At 39.0% G+C, this 4,350-nt stretch overlaps 1 pseudogene; it reads right to left on the bottom strand.

Moving 5' to 3' along the window:
- Positions 1 to 280: 280 nt before the first annotated feature.
- On the bottom strand, positions 281 to 1,215 carry LOC100974567 (olfactory receptor-like protein OLF3; annotated as a pseudogene).
- Between the last annotated feature and the right edge of the window lie 3,135 nt (positions 1,216 to 4,350).

The following is a 4,350-nucleotide window of genomic DNA, read 5'->3' as shown; positions in this document are numbered from 1 at the left end:
TACATTTCCTGAAATAAAGGAAGTGTGTGAAGTCTAGGAGGATAGATTCCCAAGCAGACCCCAGTTTAACAATTGGAATTTTTTGTTTTTGTTTTCTTGCCACATATTTAACAGGGCTGTGATTCTTAGTCAGAACTATAGTGCCAGAGCCAGTCTACAAAAACATGCTCACCATGGTCTACCTTATCAGAAAATCTTAGGAGAAAGGGCATAGCAATCATTTCTTCTTTGTAATGTCTTTCTTTGGACTGTTGGAGGGGAGGAGAAATTCATTGAATCTTTATCCTTTTCCACTAAGTTTTTCCAACACTCTTTGTAAGGCACTCCACACATCATTGTTCCTCAGGCTGTAGATTAAGGGATTAAGCATTGGAGTCACAACGGCATAAAAAAGGGCAACCATCTTCTCCTGTTCCAGGGAGGAGCCACCCGCAGGTCTCATGTAGGTGAATATTGTAGCCCCAAAGCACGTGCCAACCACAGTGAGGTGAGATGTGCAGGTCCCAAAGGCTTTGCGGCGTCCTTGGGCAGAAGGAATACGAAGAATGGCAGCAACTATGTGAGCATAGGAGAATAGGACCAGTGAACAGGGAAGCAGGATCACCAGAAACCCTGAGATGGCCACCATGGCCTTGTTGAAGGAGACGTCCACACAGGCTAGTCGTAGCACTGCTAAGGTCTCACAGGCAAAGTGATTAATAACATTGTGACACAGGGGAAGCTGGAAGGTGATAATTGTTTCCATCAGGGAATTCATGAAACCAGCCACCAGGCAGCCGGCCACCATCCCCAGGCACAGCCCTCCATGCATGATGACCGTGTAGTGCAGTGGGTGGCACACGGGACGTAGCGGTCATAGGCCATGGCCCCCAGCAGGAAGAACTCCATGCTGCCCATTGCCAGGGAGACACACAGCTGGAGCATACAACCGTGGAATGGGATGGACTTCTGGGCTGACAGAAAGTGAACAAGCATCTGTGGGACAGTGCTATTGGTATAACAGATGTCCACAAATGACAGGATACCAAGGAAGAAGTACATGGGTGTATTGAGCCTGCTGCCCAGCCTGATAAGGAGGAGGATGAGCAAGTTCCCCAGCACAGTTACCAGATACATGGCCAGGAACAGGACAAAGAGGAAGACCTGAGTCTCCCAGGCACTGGACAATCCAAGCAGAATGAATTCACACATCCATGTCTGGTTTTCTCTACCCATGAGCCTCTGAGGACCAAACCCAAGTCATAAATCAGTAAGTCCCAGAACTTCAGGGTGGCGGAGGCTTTATGAGGTCATTTACACCAGGTAGCCCATCTAATATTAAGTGATGTGGTTTTCCAGATAATATACATCTCCTTGAAGGTTTTGGCCACAATAGAAACTATAGATGTTCACATTCTTTGAGGACAAAAACCTCTTCTTCCTTAAGTGGGGAAGATTTTATTAAAATGCATAGACACTTGAGTTAAAAAGATTAACTGTGAAATTTGAATCTCTTCTTTAACATCCAATTTCTAATTATAAAGTTTGCTTACTTCTTTGTTGGATACCCATTTTTCCCTTCTTACTATCTCAGAATCCATAATAAAGTAACTTAACAGTTATGAACACATTTTAAATTTTTTAATCTCTGAATTCTCTGACTACAAAACTATGGTGCTGCATTGTTATCCATTTATAATTAGAAATTTGGGGCTTCATCTTAGAAAGCAAACATAAAATAGATTTTTCAGTGACAAAAACTGTCAAAAATTATATTTCAAGGCTAGTAAAGAAACAAATGAAGACCTGGCTGCTCAGTTTTGAGAAATTTTCACATGCTTGTCTTATCTGTATGATAAGGTAAGAGGAAAGAATGCCCAATGTCATTTTCATCCTCCCGCAGAAAAGTAGCAGAGCATGTGTTAACAGCAGGCTATGACTGTCCAGAAACTATATGTCAGTGATGCATCTACTATCTTCCCTAATAAATGATAAGAACTTACATATTTGCTAGAAGTATTAGCCTATTAACTAAGAGATAATGGTCATCTAGTTGCATATTCCCACCGGTTCTATTTGTATTGTGTCCTGAATAGTGACAGTTATGGTTTGGAGACCACAGTGTGATGGAAAATAATTAACTGGAATTAACTTATTGAAATGACTATTGATTATCTCTCGCTCTCTCTCTTAATTCCCTTTATTCTTGTCCTCATCTCAAATACTTTGCTGTTCCACTCCCTTGGAAAACTTTGTCTTCTCTTATCTTTGTAATGTTCTCCTTCTACTGTGGCTCACAGAACCAAAAGGCAACACTCTAGCCTGCTCAATACCATCTCCAAACTTTCTAATACTGATGATAAACAGTATTTTGGAAAGTTCAAGGGCTCTAGTATTCAAAAATGCTCTTTGAAACTCTTAGTAATCTTGTGTTTGCATGTTATTCAAATCACAAATGATTTGGAAACATTTTATGGTCTTACCAAAGCCTACTCTCAATTTCCCACATATTCTATTTTTTAATTACTCTGACTTGTGACAAAAGAAAATGAAACTTAAACCCAGATGTTCCAGCCAAATATGACCTATTTTCCATCTGTGGTCAGGTAGTGCCATTAACTGCAGATAAATAGGGTGTCCAGAGCACTTGGATAAGCTAGTGGACAAAAAGTCAATGGGCATTTGGATATGATAGTCCTTTATTCACCTTTGAATAAATTAAGCTTAATAAATCATTCCTATCCCAAGAGATAATTTATATAAGTTACAATGAGAGGAGGCAATAAAAGTACTAAATGTTTTTTAATTCTTTAAAATTTACTCCAGAGCTTCAAAAGATGAATAAATCACTTTGTAATATTTCTATCAAAGAAAGAGGAAACCTACCGTTTTTTTAATCCCTAATGAGTAAAATAGTCAAATTATGAAAGCATAACTGGCAGGCACTGCAGGTACAAAAGAGAGAGACACATCATCTCAAAGAGGAAAATCAATGCCTGGGACCTGTCAATGTTACTTGGCCATAAACAGACAATATTTTATAAACTAGTTCTGAAAATTCGGTGGAGTAGTCGTCAGTTCTACTATGATCTATGAAACAATTCATATAAAGGAATTTCATCAGCAAAGGGTTGGAACTAACAGAGAAGGGCATATCTGATGATGCCTTAATGGATCTCAGGTACCAAATAAGGAAACCTGGTTGAAAAAACCAACTGACATTAATCTCTTGGAGTTTTAAACCTTTTACTTCTTAAAAAAAATAAAAATTAGTTAAAGGTTTCACAGAATGTAGTAATCCCTGATTTTTCACCAGTAATCCCCTTAAAGGCCCAAGAAGGTATTGATTAAAAATAAAATAAAAATACCTGTAGTTAGCATGTCATATTTCTGCATCATCCTCATGTTTTTTTTTTTTAACTGCCTCTTTCTGGGAGTGAATGAACTGCTTTGCCAATGAATTTGCGTTTACCAGTTCATCTCTCATTAACTCATTTCTTGATCTGCCTAAAGGGAGCATAAGTTCAAATCTTTCCTAATTCATTGGAGGGAGGCAATGTACATATCCTTAATAGAATAAGAATATAATGCTAATGGTAAAAATAATGATTTCTTAAGAAAAAAAGCAAAAAATAAAATAATAAAGCTTAAAACATCTTTGAAAATTTGTTATGTTAGTAAAAGTTAAACCGATTTTCTAAAGTAAGGTGGCAATGTTATAATTGACAATAATAGTGAAGGTGAAGGACATTCCTGAATCACCTTTTCTTCCTGAGTTTATGATTCAAGCTTCCTATGGTGATGAATTACAAGAGTTCTTTCAAAAAACAAAGCCACATGGAAAGCTTGAGTTTTCCCCAAAATGTCGATCGGCTGAGTTGCTCTCCCAATCCCTACTTCCTTAGCCATAGCCACAATGCTGGCAGCAACATACACTTTAAAGCTGGTTATTCTAATGAAGTTACCTTCCAACCATCATCATTTATGAGCCAGTCAACACAAACCTGTCCTCTGGTCCTTATTTCCAGGAGTTAGTGCTGCTATGTGCTGCAGCGGGATGCAGGAAACATGACCAGCTAAGCCTGGTGATTCCTGTGAAAGCTGTCAAAGCCTTATGCTGGGTGCTTCTCTTCTCAGAGGTATCTGAAAATAACTTCCTCCTCAATTTGGCTGTTCAAACTATGGTTTCTTAGAACCAATTGCCAAAATGAGACTTTTATCGTTCCACCAACCAAATTCATTCCTATTGTCACTTAAGGCTTAAAAGTCTAGGAAGCAGCTGTGTGTGTTAAGGAGGAAACCCTGGGTTCGTGGCTCAAGGTTCTAAGACAGCACTGGAGATGACTTATTGCTATGACAGGAGGCCAGCAC

The sequence above is a fragment of the Pan paniscus genome, chromosome 6, assembly GCF_029289425.2.
Source record: "Pan paniscus chromosome 6, NHGRI_mPanPan1-v2.0_pri, whole genome shotgun sequence".
NCBI classification, from domain to species: Eukaryota; Metazoa; Chordata; class Mammalia; order Primates; family Hominidae; genus Pan; species Pan paniscus.
This window is presented reverse-complemented; position numbering and strand designations above follow the sequence as displayed.